Source organism: Amborella trichopoda, chromosome 1 (assembly GCF_054954075.1).
Source record: "Amborella trichopoda isolate Santa Cruz 75 chromosome 1, AtrichopodaSantaCruz75HAP2 v2.0, whole genome shotgun sequence".
Lineage (NCBI taxonomy): Eukaryota > Viridiplantae > Streptophyta > Magnoliopsida > Amborellales > Amborellaceae > Amborella > Amborella trichopoda.
This window is the reverse complement of record NC_142336.1, coordinates 43,370,040-43,391,950: the sequence shown is the minus strand read 5'-3', so window position 1 is coordinate 43,391,950 and position 21,911 is coordinate 43,370,040. Positions and strand designations below refer to the sequence as shown.

The 21,911-nt window shown below is 34.3% G+C and overlaps 1 non-coding gene across 1 annotated transcript; it reads left to right on the top strand.

Moving 5' to 3' along the window:
• The first annotated feature begins 19,034 nt into the window (after window positions 1–19,034).
• LOC18442135 (uncharacterized) lies at window positions 19,035–20,904 on the top strand. Its single transcript, XR_016055351.1, has 2 exons — window positions 19,035–19,282; window positions 20,125–20,904. It is a non-coding gene; the product is annotated as an uncharacterized LOC18442135 (transcript).
• Window positions 20,905–21,911: the final 1,007 nt, after the last annotated feature.

Sequence of the window (21,911 nt, the reverse complement as noted above, 5' to 3'; positions counted from 1 at the left end):
GTAGGGTCAAATCTCAACCGTCGATCTAAAGAGACTTGTGGGGTGAGAGATTTGAGCCATCAATCTATTTGATCCACCATCAAGATTCAAAGATATGAGCTAGAGCCTTATCCTCCCTTTCCTAAATATATTCCCATCAAATAAGAAAAACTTATATTTTATATCCAATCTTTAATTATTAGCTCAACAAAGATGAAAATATTTAGTAAATGTCTTAAATATTCAACCTTATCGCATAAGTTGGCTATACTTAAAAACACAAGGCAACCAAGAGTGGGGGCGTGCCACTCTTTTGGTGGTCACGTGTGGCCCCACCTAATATTTTATGGAGGTCCCAAATACTTTTAGAAAATATTTTATTTCATATTAAGAATTTTTAAATCTTATATCTTATTTAAAACATTGAATTAATTTAGCTTAATTTATAAATTCAAATGATAAAAAAAGAATACCAAAAGATTCACAAAAATTCAAATAAATATTCTAAAAATTACATAACATAAAATTAATTAAAATTAATTAATTTTGATGGGAATCGGATCTGTTAAATCTAAAAAATTATCAATACATGGGAGCACTCCACCTTCAACTGTGAATCACGATCCACCTAGCTTTCTGAAACTGACCCAACAGTTCCCATGACCCACGGTCCATTGCAGGGGTTCATGATTGGACCATCAAAGTCAGTCAATAGGCTAGAGGACGCAATCCCAGTTTATATATTTCAGGTCTCCCTTAGAGAAAAAAATCATAGTCCTCCAGACCATGATGCAACTATGATTCTATGGTGCATAGGGGTAATCTCTTGTACATGTACAAACTTCACCTTCATTGGTGAATCTCAAAATGGCTATCTATGTATGTATTGTGATGATATAACGATGATGTTTTAGCCCTGTCTCTAAATGCTATACATCACACACAAGGGCCACACAGGCCACACAGTCCCTTGGCCTTCATCTAAGCGTACTCCGACCTCATCAAGAGATAACCCAACCCTTCTCGATAGATCCTTATGCCCAGGTATCTTAGGTTTTTCAAACCTCGCTTGGCCTAGCTCGTCGAGCCTAGTCCGAGTATAACATTTACCTAGTATGGTCTACAAAAGGACCACACTCCCACTGAGTTAATGTTCCACTATATAAAATGCTCATACAAGCTCTCATAAAGTCTTTAAAGGTCACATAAACCCAACAATTAGGACCAACAAACCTAATAACATAAGATCCACTTATTTTTTGAAACCCTTATCGTCCACTTCAATACTTAATAGATTCAAGCCGATTTCAAAGTTGTTTGAATCTCCAAACTAAATCAAACATTGGTTTATTTGAAACTTTCAAATGTAATTTCTCATGAATCGGAACACCAAGCCTTATTTAGGTTTATAGTTAATTAAGGGATGAGGTTTTGTTGCATAGCCAACAAACTTGATAATTGCGGTCCCATTCAAAAGTCCATGCTCGAGATGGGGCCTAAAATTTTAGAGTTCGATAATCTCAACCATTATTAGAGTATGTATATCTATATCGGCAAGCATTTTATACTTTTCCTACAATATAAAACTTATATACTTTTCCTTATCCAACAATCTATTCTAAATGGAGGGCTAAGATTGCCCCAAGTATAATGTCACGTCTCTACACTATTTTTTTTTATTTTTATTTTCTATAAACTATTTTGATACCAAATTTTGTATGTCCAATCCTCTATTAAACTCGCACTAGTGAAAAATATAAAAAAAATATTTTCAATAAAAAAATGACTAAAATACCCCTTAAAGATTAAAGGGATATTTTGATTATTATATTTTATTGAAAAATTATTTTTAATATTTTTTATAGGTGTGCCCCAATGATAAGATGACACATATGAAATTTTATATTCATAAAATTTATATAAAAAAAACTAAAAATAAAATACTTTGAGACGTCGGATCCATGATCAAACGGTGAGTGGCTCTCTTGATCAAAATTGAACGGCTAGAATGTAGAAGAAGCATAGATCTTCTATGCTATAGGGGAAGTATAGAAACCTTTCCCTAAAGTATTCTGAAATAATCTTCCATGGGATCTAAGCTCCAAATATACAAAAATACAGTTTCTAACAACCATGATCATGAATTTAAAAGGAAAAACGGACTATGAACCTTAAAAATAGATTATTTTAAACTTTATTTTCGGGCTGTTCATCACTATCTCTTTTGATTATTTGCCAATAATCAAATTTGCACTATTTTTAAGCTACAAAATGATTCATTTAAAGTAAAAATACATCTAATATGTTAAGAACTTGTTTCAAGTCCTAAATTTTATATGTCGTTTTTTTTATTTTTTATTTTTTATTTTTTATTTTTTTTAAGGGACTATATTTTGCACAAGACGTTTGGCAAATTTCATAGTGTATTCTCACCAAGTTCACTCAGGTTTTGAAAGGTAAGCAATATGCTCAACACTTTTTTCTTTTTCGAGGACAAAGAAATTGTTCTTCCTTCCAATGTGAAGGCAAACTTAATTATAATTAGTAGGTTTACGAGCGTTCCACATGGTACATCAATTTAAATATGTATAGGACTAAATATACTTCTAAATTTGAATAAGATGACAAGTTTATTTAGTGAGATTTAGAGAATGGTACTATTAGAATAAAATACTCAAAAATATTTCTTTGCAGTAGGGTCCAGTCTATTTAGATATTAATATTTTTATATACATATATTATATTAGTATGTAATGTTTTCATATATAAATATTACGTTAGTATATATACATAATTATACAGAATCATCATTGTTTTATAATGATAGTTTCAACGATTATGCAATGTTTATGTTGCTATATTACTTATATCAAATTAATATAATTATAATTTTTAGATTATAATTGTAGGACATATTTCCACATTTGCGTCCCCCAAGGTATCAAACATCCATCTGTGAAATGGCTATGAAGTTTTGATTCCTCCTAAAAGAATAAAATCTAACAGTTAAAAAATATATCTGAGAAATTTTCTTTTTAGCTTTTAAAGTGTTTTGCTTTCTTACATATTAATGATCTCCATGTTAGAGACTATATATATCTAAAAAATTAGGTCCAAATTCTGTCCTACAAATAGATCAAGAAAAAAGGCAGCATATCTACATGTGAGTTCTTGGACTCGTAGAAACCTTATCTTTAAAATTGGGTGATGTTCGTATAAGGTGCCCACATCATACCATACAAGTATGGCGCACCTTTAAATTTTGCCCGAAGAAGTAGTTTTTGCATTGGAAACCTTATATGGCTTTAAAATTTATGTTCAACCCTAATTATAAAATCGAAAATTTCAGAAAGGTTGCAGATTGAGCAAACATATACACACTCCAAAATCTTGAAAACAAGGTATCCATATGACTTGTTACAAGATAAACCCTTTTTAGAATTTGAAATTATTATTATTATTATTTTTAATATCATAGATCTCGAAGTCAAGATGATCAATTAAAATTTCTTCGAACTTTGGAGCATTCTTTTCCACTGGATTTTTGAGGTGCACCCACTTCTATAATATAAGGTGGCAACCTTATATAAATTTTTTTGTTAAAATATTTATTATGAAACAATAATCAATGAATATTTGCTTAAATAAATATTTATCATAAATAATGTTGGATATAGTGATTAACAAAATTACCCATATTAGGAAATTTCTTATTACGTAGGATTGAGATTGATATTGATAAATTTCTCAAAGTAAATAGAAATCCAAAAAGAGTATGACTCTTAGAATATATCTCTTGGTTTTTGAGATATATATAACACCTATAGGAACTTTTCTATTTAGTACGCTCCTAACCTTATATATATTGGATGAAAGAGCAAAGATCATGTGTGCCTTATTTGGGTTACCATACGGGAAATGTGGCTTCCCTTAGACAGAGGTAGGGGGGACTCTTGAACATGAGCGGCAATGCATCTCCCTTTCAGAGAGAAAAGGGCTTCCTACGGAGAAACACACCATGGATGTGTCTCTTGTAGATTGAGAGGCTGGTTTCTTGTAGAGAACGGAGAGAAATACCATGGATGTGCCTCTTGTAGATTGAGATGTTGGTTTCTTATAGAGAACGGAGAGAAACACTATGGATGTGCCTCTTGTAGATTGAGATGTTGGTTTTCTGTAGAGAAGCGGTTCCCATGAAGATTTTGGGTGGTTTCTTCTTTTAGTAAGAGAAAGTCTCCCTTGCTCTCAAGGGTCTCTTCCTGTACAGGGGTTTAGCTGTGGAATAAAGATGAGAATATTTCTGGACAATGTTTAGCTATGGAATTGAGATGAGAGATCAGCGTGTCGTGTCGGGGTCTAAAAGGTTTGCTCGACTGGGTTTTGTCGAGGGTTAGAGAGGTAACTTTGTACTCCAAAATCTATGATGTAACTTTCATTGGTATAGTGGATTTCAGTTTTCCACTTGTGGATATTGTCCTCTTAGAGTGAACCATATAAATCTTTGTATTCTTTTGGCGTGTGTGTTTCATGCTTTATTTCGCGTATTACGTGTATTTCATGCTTTATTTTTTGTATTATGGCTCGTGCTCTCGCCTATTTTGTTTCTAGTTGGATAAGTGCAATTTTTTGGTGGGATTCAACTTTTGGAATTCCAATTTCCACATAAATCTTAACAAATAATATATTGTGAATATAATGGATTTTCTTTGTCATATGTTACTCAATATAATATTTTCATTTAAGAATTACACATTTAATAAAAATGGCCCTACTATACATTACAATAGATTTATTTTCACTTTAATATATTTTTAATAATATGAATATGTATTCTATACATGATATATTTATTTCCTAAAATCTCTCAAGACACATGACATACATTTTCATAGAATCTCTCCAAGTACACACAATGTACATTTTTCTAGATCTCTCCAGGCACACATGATATACATTTTCCTAGAATCTCTCCAAGTACATAGATTTTATCGATTTTATCCTAAAACATCTCTATCCAGAAAAGATAGAAGTTGCTTAAAAAAAAAGAAGAAGATTGACCTTCAGCATGCCATAAACATCTCCATTTGAAGGTCTCGTACCCTACATCAACTTGTGTTCATCTCTTAAATATGGCTTAATAATGTAGTACAAATAATAGAGAACATCAAATAAAAGCTATTCCATTGTTTTAAGAAAGAAGATCGTGGCATATATTTCGAAGTATTGGATAAAAAGGAGTTGGATATAATTTCCCATATATATTAAAAGGAAAATTTTTATGTAAGGTTGACACCTTAAATTGTACAGTTAATACTTCAAAAATCTATTGGAAAAGGCCATTTTAATGTTAGAAAACCAGCTAATTGATCATCTCGACGTCAAGATCTATGAATACATGAAAAAAATAATTTCAAGTCCCAAAAATAGTACATCTTGCAATATATTATCTGGACCTCTATTTTTATACATTTATAGTTCTTGTTTTGAGCTATATTTGAAGTATACAATTTCTAATTAGAAATAAAAAAAGATTCTTGAACCATCCTAAAAACTTTTTACACCAAAATTGCATCTTATGACAAAGTTTAGAGGTGCGTCTTTCTTTAATGGTTTAATGTTGCAACCTTATGCAAATGTCACCCATATTTAAATTAATATAAATGCACAAAAATCATGTTTAAAAGAAATCGATAGAAATATCGGGCATTATATATGGGACTATGTAATTACTTTTTTTTTTTTTTGTAATTTAGTGGGGATGAAGAGCCCCTACCCGTTATAAAATCGTTAGTGGTTTTTTGTATGCGTTAGGCGAGAATGGAAGCCTAGAACTATATAATTACTAAAATGGCCTATCGACGGTATTCATCCAGCTTAAAAATAAAGGCAGCATAACAAATGATCTCCATGGTCCATGGATAAGTTATACGGTGGATGTTCTATATGGCTATGCAGTCCCCTACTTGTACTGAGTATAGGATATTTAGAAATCATGCTTGGGGTTGAGTGGTTAACAACTAATGTTTAGGAGCGCTACATCTTAAGTTCGATTTAAGAGGGTTCTATATCCAATAAAATAAATATCTAGGTTCCTAACCCCACACAACTCAAGTCGTTTAGCTCCTGCACTTTAGCCTGAACCAATTGACATAAATACCGTTCTTTGTTTACGTTTACGAATACAAAAGAAGAGTTTAATAGAAAAAAATGATTCTAATTTTTAATCCTAAACAAATTATAAATATTTATATCATTTGACTTGAATTATCTAAGTCATCTCAAATTATTAAATGCCTTGACTTGTTATTAGGCATGCGTATCTTTAAACTAAAATTCTTAAGAACACACTTAAAGTGAAAATCATCTTATAAAGTAAACATTAGTGTTAAAATGGTGAGATCAAAATCTTGTAAAGCAAACACTGGTGTTAAAATGGTGAAATCATAATATTGTAAAGTAAATATTAATGTTAAAATGGCATATATTTCCCCATAACTTACAATAGTGCCCTTGTGGAATTTCTTATGCCATTGGCTAGCCAGGCGAGCCAGTTCAAGGAGCGATTTGGATACCTGGAGAGCTTTCTCTAAGAGAGGCTTCTCCATGATTTAGCCGTCTGTCCACCATTTAGGTAGCAAAAATGGGAGGATTTGGCTTCTACCATAGGGAGGACTATCCACGTTTTTGCCCCAAAAATGTGAAAAGCATTAATCCACTTAAAACGGTGGAATAATGCTCTCCACAGATTTCATAGGGAGTGTCACTTGAAAAAATAAAAATAAAATAAAAAAATAAATAAAAAATAAAAAATATATATATATATAGAGTGGGATGATTAGGATCCTTGTAGTTGGATAAAGTAGTCCAATCCAAGAAAAGAGTAAATTCTCTCCCTCACATATTCAATTAAAACTTAACTTTCGGAGGGGCTTAAAGATCGTACTGGAAAAGCAATAGTGTTGGCCACTTAATCTTTAGAGATATAAGAACGAAAATTGGGAAAAGTAAAGGGCGATTCTCTTAAAATGCTCCTATCCATATTTCTTCCATTTGCAATGGAACATTCATGGAAATACGCATAAAAAATAAGGGGTGTGGTTTGTATAAGGCCGAGGCTCTAAACAATCAAAATGGGGGCACCTTTAAATAGCATTGAAATATGTTGTTTTTAATATTAGAAATATTTATGAAGGTCTAAAAATTTATTTTTATCTCTAATAATAAAAGTTCAGAAAATAGTGTAGATCAAGCATATTTATGAATACTTGAATATCTTGAAAGTTGATGGTCGAGATAATATATTACAAGTTGCACTATTTTCAATACTTGAAAACTTTTTTTTTCTCATGTCCATATATCTTGAGGTTACGATGATCTAATTGAGGGTTTTTCAACATCGAAACAACTGTTTTTAATGAAGTTTTGAGGTGCGTCTTAATTTGATTGTTTAGAGCCTCACACTTATCTAACTCTTTCCAAAAATAAGAGTGTAGTCCAATTGCAATATAAGAGGTCCTCATAAGTCATTTGTGTTATATAGTATTTTTGGTCCATGCTTTCTAAAAGCTCAATTTGCTTGAGAATCATTCACATAAAAATGTGAAAGAATGAGTCTCTAATTGTTTCTAAAGGCATCTACTTTTCCTTTTTCTTTAATATTGATTACAATGGGGATCAATTTAGCTGTTCCTTTTTCCCTTCAAAGAGCACCAGATACAAATACATTATTGTTTGCTCTTATTACAACGCATCTACTACTTTGAATAGACGAACAGGATTCAATCTTAAGAGTGAATTTATTTTCTTAGTACAAAGAAAAAGGATCCGGAAAAGACTGGAAACATCAATCAAGCAACCTTTATGAATTGACAATGGATTTGGACAAGGAACAGTAGTTCATGCGTCATTTCTAATTTGTGTCCCCGGAGGCATAAACCACCCATTCAAAATGGATGTAAATGATTGTTTCTCAAAAAAAAAAAATCAATGGCTCAAATATTTTATTCTAAAACAGTAGTATTTTTTTTTTTTTTTCGAGATTAATAATCTCCATGTGATTATATATTCTTTAAAAATCAAGATGGAAATTTTTTTTTCAAATGGACTAGTAAAAGGGACCACATTTCTACATATGAATCCAGGGATTCGAAGAAATCGTGTCCTTTGGACAATCCAGACCTCCAAGTGTGACTTTTCTTTGATGTGGACTCAAAACCTTTTTTTTAAAATAGTGTTAGTGACTAATCAGAGCTTGTGTCCAAATGGTAATTATGTACTTTCTTTGAATGCTCTTATTTCCCTTGATGGTTTAAGAATTTCATCATGGTTCATGATGCAAGTTTTTTTTTTTTGGTTTCCAACTTTACTGGACTACATGTACATACACCTAATAATTAATTGTGGTAACTCTTAAAAGTAAAGAATCTTAATTAATTAACTATAGAGAGAACTGATAACTATAGTGAGAACTTGTTGGACATAGAGAATTTCATTTAACCTGAGAGACAGTTTTTAACTGCACAAAAAACTATGTTTAAATGTTAATCGCATTGAAAATTCAGCTTTATTGCAGTTAGAATTGTAAACTGCATTTAAAATTGGGTTTGTTTGTTTAATCACAGGGGAAATTGGGTTCAATTGTAATAGGAACTATTAACAATGAAATTGAGTTCAACTATAGTAAATGTGAACGGCAGCATAGACTGGTTTAATTACCCCAAAAAAAAATCAAAGATTGGTTTTAACTATTGAATTTAACTGCAGTGCAACTGGTAGCTTAGTGAAAACTTGGCTTTATGAGAAGAGAAAAAGAGGGTGGGCCATTAATGATGCATCATGATTTAGAGTCCCTATGTTGGGATATTGTCCCCCATATTGGCCCTCTTGGGCGTCCCATGGCCCCTGTGAGGCCAATTGGTCAATTGGGCCTCGCATGTGCCTAGGCCACTCATCTTCCGACCTCTTTGGCTTTTTCTTAATTTACTCGTTTCCTTACATTTTTCCTCATAGAGATTCGTAAAATGATATAGCAAAGTTTTATGCTAGCTGCCGCCTAACATAACCTCCTCTTTTTTTTGGGTTTGAGATCGCATGATTGACTTGGGACCAGATATGGATGGAAATAATGTGAAAAAGTACAAGTGGCTTATAATCTTAATGAGGAATAACCCTTGATATAGTGGAATGTCGGAACATGATTCATTTAGCCAATCCAAATAGTTGGGATAGGTCCTGAATGATCATCAAGATAATAATTTTTTATTATAAAGATATTTTTTGAAAATCCAAAAAATATCCAAATATTCTTTCTTAACTCTCATTTTGAAAATTATGTGCCTTGTTCGTACTTGAAAATCATTATAGGACAACATGTGCCTAGAGCTACAAGACTGAACTAAGGCCGTCCTCCAAAATTATCCTTACAACCAACAATTATATTCTCACACCAGCTTAATGGAATCTATGGCCTGTAGTCATATATGCAACGGCTCATGCGTGGTTCATCACAGTCACCCAATAGGTGGCGAGATTGCAAGGATGCCATTATGAATATAGTTGCTCCCAGATTGACATGATCAACCTGCTTTTAGGGTTATACACTAGAACACAAAGGTGCGGGGGACTTATTTTCTCCACATGTACACGTCCTTCTTTAGTCCTCCCCTAGGAGGCGGCTTCTCATATTGTAGCTACCATTTGCATATGCTGTGTAGTTGTAATGTCTAGGCTTTCAGCCCTCATAATCATAGACCGCCGACCCGTGCAGGAGCCCATCTTCCTCCCAACATTGCATTGGTATATCTTCTACCTCGACGGGGGATGATTGACAACCGTTCTCAAATTTGGGCCTCCTTGACTCCATTGCCCATGTAGGTTTTTGTGACTGGACATCACTCTATGACTTATACTTCCTAGGCCTGGAGTGTTAGGATATGGATATCTTGGGTTCATATTGATATACATTATTATGGATGTATGTGTATATATCTTTTGATAAGGTTAGATATCCAGAAGATAAAAAGGGGCCAAGTTAACCTTATTTGGTCATCAAGAATCATACCATATTTATTTCCTATGATTGTCCTATATATATAGGCATTTATTGATGTAAACATTTATCCAAAATTAGTGAAGATGTAGCTGGTTGGGCTTTGATCCGTGGACGTAAGACTTCGGCCTGAACTATGTAAATGTTGTGTTCTCTCTTCTTCTTTCTACATTCAATGCATGTGTATGGTCTCACGAATCTTAATATGGTATCAGAGCATTAGACTCCTCGGCTCAGATCTGAGGTTGGCGAGCTCAAATGTGAGGTCAGGAAATTTCAAGACCGTCTGCCTGTACGAATATGAGCCAATAACAGGCAAACAGTCTTGAAATTTCCCGACCTCAAATCTGAGCTCGCCAACCTCAGATCTGAGCTAAGGAGTCTATTGATCTGATACCATGTTAAGATTCGTGAGAGCATACACAAACATTGAATGTGGAGAGAATAAGAAAAAACACAACATTTCTATAGTTTAGACCGAAGCCTTACGTCCACGGATCCAAAGCCCCAGCGGGCTACATCTTCACTATTTTAGATGAAGGCTTACATCAATAAGTACCTCTATATATAAAGAACAATCACAATAAATCTTGGAGATAGAGGTAAATCGTATGAGGCTTTATCACCAACAATTAACTTGATGATCAAGTAATTTGACTTGGTCTCTTCTAATATTCAACATGGAGTGTTTACAGAGGGTGAGCTAACTTGATTGTGTCAAATGAGCCCAAGATATAACCAAGTCCCCTCCTCAAGGACCATGCCTTGATTGGACCCAAAAATCTCCACTTTGTAAGGCATTTTAAGTACAAAGAGTGTTAATGCCTTGAAATGACACAAAAAGCCAACATCTCCCGCATGACCTTTTAAGACTATACATGTGCGCCTCATTATATACACTCACAATGTAGCCCATTATATGTTCCCCCAAGCACCACATCAAGGCCATGCTACATTCTTGTGACTCTCTCGCTTTTCATGCCCATCTCTCATAGGTGCTATAAATAAGCACTCCCAATTAATTTATAACAAAGGACTCAATCATTGCCCCCACAAGGAGTTATGCAACATTGATCTCTCTCCATTTTGGATCTGTATCTAAATGTAGAGATAATTTGTCCCATATAGTTTTGAAATTCTTTGGCCTTTTTTTTTGGGTGAGTGGGGAGAGGGCCCCTACCCTTACTAGGAATTGGGCTTAGGACGTAGCGTTGTAAATAGTCAAGCACTAACTAATTAAGCCCGGGCTCTTTTCCTCTTTGGCTCCTCTAGCATCGTAAAACGATGTTTTCAATAATCCTTAGATCAAGTTCTCTCTCGTGCCAATCTCTTTAGTGCCCTCTTAACGCTATTCACAAATTGGATTTCACATGTGTAAAAACTGAATCAAGGTTCAACCAAATTGCCTTCTTAGTGTCTATCCAAAGGGTGCAGTTTGTGTAGAGCCTAGGCTCTAAACAATCAATTAGAGCCTACTTTCAAATAGTATCGAGAAATGTAGTTTTCAATACTGAAAATCTTTGTGATAGCCTTAAAATATATTTTCATCTCAACTTATAAAAATAGTGTAGATCAACAGATCTATGAAAACTTCAGAAATTTTGAAAATTGACGGTCCAAAAATGCGTTACAAAATATACTATTTCCAAATCTTGAAATCCATTTTTTTCTCATCTCCATGCATCTTGATGTCGAGATGATCAATTTGAGGATATTTGGGCATCAAAACAACCTCTTCTAGTGAAATTTTTGATGTAGGCTCTAATTTGATTGTTTAGAGTCTCGACTCTATATAAACTTTTCCCTTATCCAAATTCTAGAGAATCTAGTTCATGCAACCATTACAAAATATCCTCCCATGCAAAGTCCCACAAAAATCTAGGTAGTCTCATATTGGTCTAGCATGCCAGTCCCTCATCAAGGAACAACCATGACCAGCCCACCTAAGGGCTTGTCATGTCTCAAGAAGGCCATGTGAGATCACTTGGTTGGTTGCTCAGGTATTAGCAAATTATCAGGTGGGAGTGGGAAGGTTTCCACCTGCACAATAATGTGTATATAGGTGAATCCATGCTTGATCTAATATCAGTTCTAGCACAAACTCGTTGTGTACTTAGTTATTTAAGATTGAGCTAGGCCTAGTCGAATTCTAACCCAAAGGTGATCAGATCACATTGAAGAGACCAAACCCTCTTTGGATTGTCGGCAATGCCAGCTGTCAAAACTCATAAAAACCAAGAGAACTAAATAAACACAAGAAGCAATAAAATTCTAGAAATCAAAGAAAATATTGTAGAACTATAAAATAGACAAAAGATGAAAACCTACGAACGGCCAAGGCCTCTTGGCCTAGCACCCAGAATAGGAGCCTTGATTAGAACTTTAAAGCTGACTAAATCCTCTGTTTCTCTTGAAATAACTTCTTATCTTGCCTTTTGAATGATTTAGATTGAAAGGGCCTTCTTTTTATCTAGCGCTTTAAGGCATTATGGCTTAATAAGAGGACACCATTCTTCATTAGGTGAGGTAACCATGGTTTCCTAGAAAACCAAGGTTACTGGTTCCTATGGATGAACTTAGGTTAAATTTTCTAAAGAACTAGGGTTAGGGTATTTGAGATTAGGCCAGCTTTAGGGATCTGGGGTTCTTAAGAGAGTCGAGTCTTTGGCGGTCGAAATAAAAGTTTTAAGTAAACAATTAGTCATGAGAAATTAGAAGACGGTGATTTTCAACCATTCAAAGACTGGCAATTGGTTGCTTTGTACCCTGCAATGCAATTTTCATATCTTATGCGCCGCAAGTCCTGACACAGTCTTTTAACTGATTCTAATTGACGTAGATTTTCTTGGGATTTGATTTCCATGATATTTCTTACTATATTAGATGAAAATTACCCGATTCTCCAACTTTCTCATTACTTTTCTCTTGAAAAACTGCCTATTTAGGGATTTGGATTTCCTAAGGTTGGATTTTATGGATTATTTCTAGGCTGGACTATGGATAACGCATGACTGTGGTTTACTATGAACTATGGTGTATTAAGCTAATGTGGTCCCTTGGGGTTTAAATGACTATTCTAAGGCCTTTTCCTATGAATTTAGGGGATATTTCTAGGCCTCTAGATCTAGAAATTGAAAAGAAATGTCAATTCCAAATGAGGTGTCCACTCAATGACCCTATGCATAGAGTTCATGAATCTACTAAGTATTAGAGGATTTTAACATATTGGTCCCTAAACTCATTCTAAAAATCAGTAGTTAAAGTTGGCTTCCTAGCATCACATAAAAGGATGGCATCAATGCAATTACGAATGGAAACTTTTTGAATTACATGGCTCATTTGAGTGTATTGGTATAGTTTCTAGAATGTGGAACAAAACATATAGGCTCATAAAAGAAACACTTAAAAATAAAGAAAAATAAAAACAAATATTTCGATGTACACAACTCAGTCTCACATATTGCCTCTTCTAAGTCTTTTATGTCAACCTTAATCCAGACAAGAAGGTTCTTAATTCGATAACTAGGTTTATTGTCCTGTTGTCCATTTCTATCAACTTTCTCCTACTGAATTTAATAAAATTGCCTTACTTTATGAAAGAAATTTTGGAAATAATTTGTGATAAAAACAAACTCCTTTTGGTATTTTAATCCCTATTATAAATCTATAGTTTTCTTGAAACGAAAAAGGAAGTGAACTTAAAAAAAACACCATCTTTATTAACCCTTTCAAAGAGTCATTGGTTAAAAAGTATTGCATTCCTGCCACGGTGCTACTAATCCTTTCGATATCATAGCACAATTTTGAGAATCCAAGCATCTAATGTTATGAAAAAGTGCCCATGACATCAAGGTTCTAGGATATTACTTAGCTATTTTACTTACTCATTTCCTCGAATTGATTATGCAAGAGTACCATATAATCATATATCAATTCCATCTTATGGCACATGGTGTTGACAATGCCTATTGCTTTCAACTCATTCTAAATATAAATAACTAGTTTGTTTTTCTGAAATAAAGAAAATCTACATAATTTTTTAAAAAGATTGTATACAATGAGACCATTTACCTTTAATATAGGGAGGTCAAAATTACTTACAACCATCTGATGTGAAATTTGATAGTTTGGGTGGGTCACAAAGTTTGAGAAAAATTCTTTTGAACTTTAAGCTTGGTTAATGAAATAACTGCAGCCACCCAATTTCACATCAAATGGTCAAGATTAATTGTGACTATCTTGTTCCAAAGACAAATGGTCTCATTATATACTTTCCTTTTTTAAAAACTTTTATATTAAGAAATATTTCGTCCAATCATAATCATGTGCCATGCCTGGTCATAAGCCTTCTAATGTAGTCATAATAGCCCATAAAGAAAATGCATTGAGAATTAACCATTACTAATTTGCCATCTATTAGAAGCCAATCCAGACTTAATCACTAACAATTACCATCTTTGTATCGGAAGAGTGTGAGACAAGATCTCCCTCTCATCCCATTCTATGGAGCATAATGTATCTTCACAAGGACTATAGTTATCGTTGAGTGTTTATACGTGATTTCGAGACTGACAAGACTAATCAAAGTATGATCTGCCTGAGGTCACATGCAAACTAATATTTAAAAGAGTCTAACGAAGTGGCCTCCATCAAATTCAGATCTACAGAGAAATCAACTTTAAAAAAACTACTCTTTGTAAACCTATAGAGCAGGCTAGGTAGTATGAAATCCAAAAGAAACAAAAACAAAATAGCAGTAAAGAAACAAAAAAAGAAAGTAGGCAATTGCGACTATAGGGAGGAAGAATATTAATGAAAATAAAGGCAAATACTAATTAAAATAAAGAAACTATCAAAAGGAATAATGGAAAAGGCCCAACACCTAGAGTTGGGCATGGATTAAAAGGTGAATATGAAGTCCTTAATCTTTGAGCTACGATATTGATGATCCAACTAAATGCATGAAAGCTCTAGAGAAAGAGAGATGCCTATGAATTTTACATTTATGCTTTTTAATGACTGAAAAGTGGTTGTTTTTAATGTCTTAAATTTGATGGTCCATGATTAAGATTTGTATCAAGGTCTGTTGAAATGACTGGGAAGAGGCCCTTTTATAGGTAAATACACCCTAAAACAGGAAGAAAGCGTTCTCGAACAAATAAGAGGCTGACATATGGATTGCACTACAATATGCATCCCAAGAGAGAGAGATTTTACGACATAGTACAGTGCTGAAATATTTCTTTTCTGGTTTTGTACAAGTTTGCTCTAGAGATCGTTATGAGTCTAATGGTGGTTATTTGATCGAAATCAGACACTTCTTCCATGTTGCAATCTGTATTTCCTTTCTTTCTAGTTATAGAAATTACCCTTTCATGGGATATTGGTTTTCTAAGTGTCAGATTCTGAGATATTTACCTAACTATGTCAATATTTTATTTCTAAAATTGGGATATTGATATCAGGAATAAATGGGGAATATTTAGGAAATATTTTGCGTTCTAAGGTTATTTGGAATATCTGGTTTCTTAAAATGCGATATTTAAGGAATATAGAATATCTAAGGAATATTACGAGTTGGACAATGGTCTAGATTGGGTGTAGTTCATTGTGTCATACAATGCACTGGAATAGTGTGCTTCAAGGTTCATACAATGCACTGGCATAGTGTACTCCAAGGTTCTAGAGATAAAATTAATTTTTTATTATTATTTTTTTAGGTGTTGGGGGGGCGAGGGGGGGGGGGGGAGGGGGAGAGTTTATGTTTGTCTACAGTTGCCTCTCCTTAGCACTCCTTGCTTTTTGAGTGGGATATGAGAGTGGCAAAAAAGTAGACATTTAAGACTGATAGATTGAAATTAGAAAGACTTAAAACCAATGGTGCATCCCATTAGGTCCAACGGCATATTGACGGTCACCCTATCTTAGTTGCCTATCTTTGAGGGTCAAATTTGAACGTTCTTTGGGAAGTTTTCCGCAGTGTGTCAGGATTGCTATATGGGTTCCATCATGCCACTAATTCTAAGTTTTGAAGTCATGATATGCCACTTATTTTAAGTTTTGAAGTCTTGAATGAATGAAATGAGATGAATCCGAATTTATCTCAAAATTCCTAATTCCTTTTGTATCTAAGGTTTCCTATGAGCTCAAAAAGTTTTAAAAACTTGGTTTTCACATAGGAAGGTTTCTAAATTTTCTAAAAAGTTTAAGAAGGTTAAGGGATACCTAATTTTTTTGAAGGTTTTTTTCTAGATTTTCTATTCCCCATTGCACTTCCGAAATTCCAAATCAGGCAATCTCTTAGATCTTAGATGAAGACATGGATGAAGGGACAATGTCATCATTTTCGAGGTTGATCCAACTCTTTCATTTTAAAAAATATTTTAAAAAAAATTTAAAAACAAGGAGAAATTTTAGAACATGTACCGATACTAGCTTATGATTTGAACTAATGAAGTTAAAGTTTTTGAAATTAGCGATACAAAATTTTTAAAAAACATCCAAATCAGGATGGCCCTTGTATTTGGAGTTTGAAAAAACTATAGACTTAAAAATGAAGAAGTGAAAATTAAGGAATTAGAATTACACAATTAAAAGGAAATTTTGAAAAAGAGGGAATTATTAAAAAATGACTTAGTTAGCAGTTTAAGCTCATGCAACTATGGATCCCTTTAATCAGTTTCATGCCATGCAGCGATGGACGTAACAACGTTGCCACTAATGGGCTTATTTTGAGATTTATTTTTATTTTTCAAAATTTCTATCTTTTTTAGATATCATGCTAGCTAAAATCTGTCTCCCAAAAGCTAAATGTTGGAAAACATCTTGGTGCCTAGCATTTTGCATTAAAGTTGTGAAATGATTAATTGTTCAACTAACCTATGCTAGGACTTTCATGGTGAGAAATCATCGAGCACTCCTTCTTCCTTAGATACTTTGGATTTCCAATTGCACACCTCCACAACCAACCTTTTAAAGTTTGGATGTTATAAAACCTCAAGATTACTTTGGAACCATTCCAACTTAGGAAGATATAAAGAAGGGAAAAAATTCAAAGAGAGATGAGGAAGAGCGTGGCAACTCTTTGTTCCATCGCTCCATGGTCCCTTTCAGATCAGCCGGTTGAGATTTTTGTTTCTCTTTTTATTTTATAACTATTTTTTTATATCTTTTTGTCATTTTCTTTTTTCAACTATATAATGTTTTTTTCGAATATTTAGCCCAATATTTTATTATTATTATTATTTTTGTTTTTACGACCACTTCTTACAATAGACTTCGCCTTTGGGATATGATTCTTCGAAGATTTTTGTTTGTGAATTGGGCCTTGTGTATGATCTTGTTCCTTCTTTGTAAATTGGCAACACTTGTGACGTGTCATCTCAATATTACGTAAAAATTCCCTGGCATTTATGTTAAAGTGCTCGGCCTTGACCTTAAACGTAAACAGAATCACTCACATATATATTTGAGATTCTGTCAAATTGTCATCCACAGGAGAGGTGAACATTGGGGCTACTACCTTATGGATCAGCAGTGCGGGCTTGCAAACGTGATAAAGTCCAAAGCCTGCCAAGGAAAGCTTAGAAAATGAAAATTTCACAGTAAAGAGGGGATGAGATTTTGAAATATGACTTTTAAAAATGCAAGAATTAAACTATACTAAACATGCACATACAATGGAACTAAAGGAAGAAACCATGAGCTTGCTTGGAAGCCCGGCCCATAGGCCTGGCACCCAGAATCGGTGGCCTGGCACCCAGAATCGGTGGCCTGGCTTTGGCTCTGGCTCTGGCTCTGACATGAAATTGTTGTGCCCACCTCTCTCATTCCTTAGTTCATTAATGTTGTGCTAACCTTTAGCAACCTTAAATCCTAACCTTTCAAAATACAACAAACCCTGGTGAAGAAGGCATATCTTTTCTAGTAACAACAAAAAAAAAAGCTCTAGAAGCAAAATTCCAAGGCACTCTTCCCCAGAGTTAAAGAAAACTTTCAATCAGCAAGCCTCAAAGGAGGAAGGACTCATCATATTCTATCTGATTTAGGCGCCTAATTTGGGTGTCAAGTCCAAGGACCGGCTTCCCTAGTATTTAATTCAAATACCTTATTCTCTTTTGTTAGTTTATTTAATATTTATTCTTTTTTTATGAAAATCTTTCAAGAAACTAGTTTTCTTTTCCTACAATTTCCAAGCTTTCATTTGGTTTTTACACACATTTAAGCTGGCCCCAGGCATATGATTTATGAGAAATAGATCTCTCTAGGCTAACTGTAGACACCTCATTTTGTGAATTGGCAAATTTGATGGTTTTCTAAACCATAGACAGCCTTAGGACCACACTAACTATAGACAGCTTTAGGACCAGACTAACCATAGACATCTTTAGAACCACACTATCGCAGTAAATCCCCATGGCATAGACCACCATAGTCCATACTGTCTGTTCTGTGATTTAGAATGCTGCAGAACACCTAGTTTTAATAAAAAAAATCATTAAAAATAGTAAAACACCTCGTTTTGACCTAAATTTCGACAGGCAGCAACACAATAGCCCAAAGATCACCTCAAAGTTTGGAACTGTCGATTTTGGGTAGATTTAGTCTGGGTGACAAATCTAGTGTTGCTTAACCAAAATTGTCTAGAATTCCGTGATTTTTGGCATGTAATATCTCAAAAACTTTTGAATCACCCCGGAATTAAAAACTACCTATTCTTGGCAAATTTGGTCTGGGAGACACACCTAGTGTCAACGAACCAAAACTGTCAAGAATCGCGTATTTTTGACCCAGTTCATCTTCCGGATCATTTTTGGCTAGGTTCATTGAACTTGGACCATTTTGGTCTGGCCAACATGGGTAGTGTCGCTCAAGCCTTTGACCACCAAAATGGCAGTTTAGGATGGGAAATCCATTTATTACGGGTTGTTGCCCATTCCAACCATTTTTTATCTTTAAAATGATGATTTCGTGGGCCATTTTTAGGTTAGGCTCTTTAGACCTTATTAGCTTATATGTCCAAAGAAAACTTTGAGATTGTGAGACCTGAGAAACACCTAGATCTAGAACTTAGATTTAGAAAAACCTTAGCTTTAAGCCACCTGTAGCCCTTAGATTAAGAAATTCATCCAACTAAGCCAAGACCTGGTCAAAATGTAAAGAGAAACAAAGAGGACGCACGACATAAATTCAACCTGTCCTGACATGGGCGAGGCCTCGAAGCCTCAGGAGCCCCAGACCAACTGGCCCGGTCTGGTACATTTTTACTCTTTTCTATATTTATTTTTATTTTTATTTATTTTATTAGAATTAGACGTAGTATTTCGTATTTCGAAACGATGCTAGCTTTGCGATTAATCTGATAGCAGATCTACTCATTTATGAGTAGATTTAGCCTCAGATCAGAATTTGATTGTCCTACTCTTTATCACTCTCTTAAAAAATTCAGTTTGTGGCTTGAATCTAATCAAATCTCATCTTTAGATCGTCCCGATTTGCACTATAAACACTAATTCCTTAAATCATAGTTTGACGGAATCCAATCTTTACCAACATTCTAAATTAGTAAGTTTAGACACAGATGAAGATGGGATAAGCATTGAATAGATTTCCACCTTAGATTTGGGTGTAAACAGTGTGAAACCCCATGTGGGGTTCATAGAGCTTAGATCTACATAAAAATCCAGTCATAAAAAACCGTTGGATTGGACCCTAAGCATATCAATAACTAGAAAACAATTATGCTTGCCTAATCATTAAAAAAAAAAAGAGAGAAAAGAGGTTTTCAATTAAACAAAGGAAAACTAAGGCTTGCCTAATCATTCCATAAGTAATATCTTTCATGGGCAAATGAAGGGAAACTTACGCAAGCGATCAGGTGTATACTACAGAATTAGAAGTAAACCAAGAGAACCACCATCAATCAAAATAAATTACTCAAAAGTGACTCAACACATTTCAAAGAATCGAAAGTCGAAATCACCCCACTCATTTAATATCCACCAATTTCAGAGAGCGTAACAGGATAAGCTTTTTCCCATTTCAGCACAAATATTAAACTACCAAAAACGATAACATATTTAAGTACTTTCCTTTAGCGTGCCAAGAGGAAGAAACAACTATTTATTCCCTCTTCCCTCCCTTCCAATGATGTACATTCTCTGACGGAGAAAACCTGAGGATACCCACTTCCAATTATTACAGGCCAAAATCGCCGGAAAAAAATTGAATTTTCCGGTGCAAAATTTGGAGATCCCCAAGGAAAAGCTTCCAAATGCCCAAAGAAAGCGTGTTCAAGCTGTTTGGTAAAAGGATCCCAATAAATTCGGAAATCGAAGAAAATCAGCTTCAACAAAGGGAGGTCGAAGAATCCGATGAGTCAAGGGTGAGAAGGCCTGAAAATTCAGTTCAGTGCCCACGTTGTAAGAGCAAGGAAACCAAGTTTTGCTATTTCAACAATTACAATGTAAACCAGCCGAGGCACTTTTGCAGGGGGTGTCAGCGGTACTGGACCGCCGGTGGGGCGCTGAGAAATGTGCCGGTTGGAGCAGGGCGCCGCAGGAAGATGCAGCACTTACCACAGGGTGAGGTCTCTGCATGCGGCAACGACGGTGGCCATGTTCTGATCGGCGGCAATCTATTTGACCAACCCGGGTTTCGACAAACTGGCAGTCGCTGCAGTCGGATGGTCTTTACTTTTGAAGAGCCTTGATTTTGAGGTGCCCTGCCGTGTTTAACATGGAGTTTACATTTGAATCTCTCTCTCTTAAAACCAAGAGTTCTGTAAAATTGACAGAAATATAGTTTGAATCTCTCCCTCCCTCCCTCTCTCTTATAGACAAGAGTTTGGTGAAAATGACAAAACCATTTGATTTGAATTCCTCCTCTTCTCTCTTTCTCTAAAATTCACAGAACACTATGATCTGAATTTCTCTTATGGTCATTTATTTTTGCAAAGATGATAAAAATATGGTTTACATGTAGTCATTAGCTGAGGAATGATTTTTCTCTGCTCAATTGCTCTATGTTTTTCTCATATTTAAATATTGAGTGATTAACTATGCTTTTTCTTAAAAAATAAAAAATAATAATATTTTGGATGGTATCATTAATTTAAGTTGCCAGCTACTTTCCGTGCCCAATTGGCATATAAAACATTTTCAATAATAAATAACGAGGTCTACTTGTTAGAGGACGGTTTTAATGAGAACGCCATCCCTGTACCGAGTATACGTTAGCACCGTTCTTTGAAAACCTAGATTAGTTGGGCGAATCGGTCATATAGGGAATCGGTTTGGATCAGAGAATTGGTGATTTGGATCGGCAGTTAAGAGAGCTTGACCTTGAAAAAAAACTTGCTACGATTTCTTAAAAATGTAATTTTTTTGGATTTCAAAGAATAATGGGTGTATTGCAACCTCCACTGTAGATTTTTATTAACGATGATACATAAATACTATGAACATGTTTCATGCTAACTGTTACAATCATTTCATTGTTCAGATGTAGTTTAAAATGCAACTGATATTGCAATAAAATGAATCTAAAAAAGCTTACAACTATGAAAAGCAAAAGCTTTTATATAAGGTTGATATCTTGTATTATAGAATTAAGGTGCACCTCACAAATCCTTTGAGAAGAGTTGTTTCGATGTTGTTAAACCATCTAATTGATCATCTAGATATAAATATTGAGATATATGGATAGGGAAATAAAACATCATTTTAAGTCCTAAAAATAGTATATCTTGCAATATATTATCAACACAGTTTATTTTCAATGTTTCATGTGTATATAAATTTGCTTGATTTGAATCAATTTATGAAGTTTAAAATTTTATAATTAGGGATGAAAGTAGATTATCATGCTATTATAATAATTATAG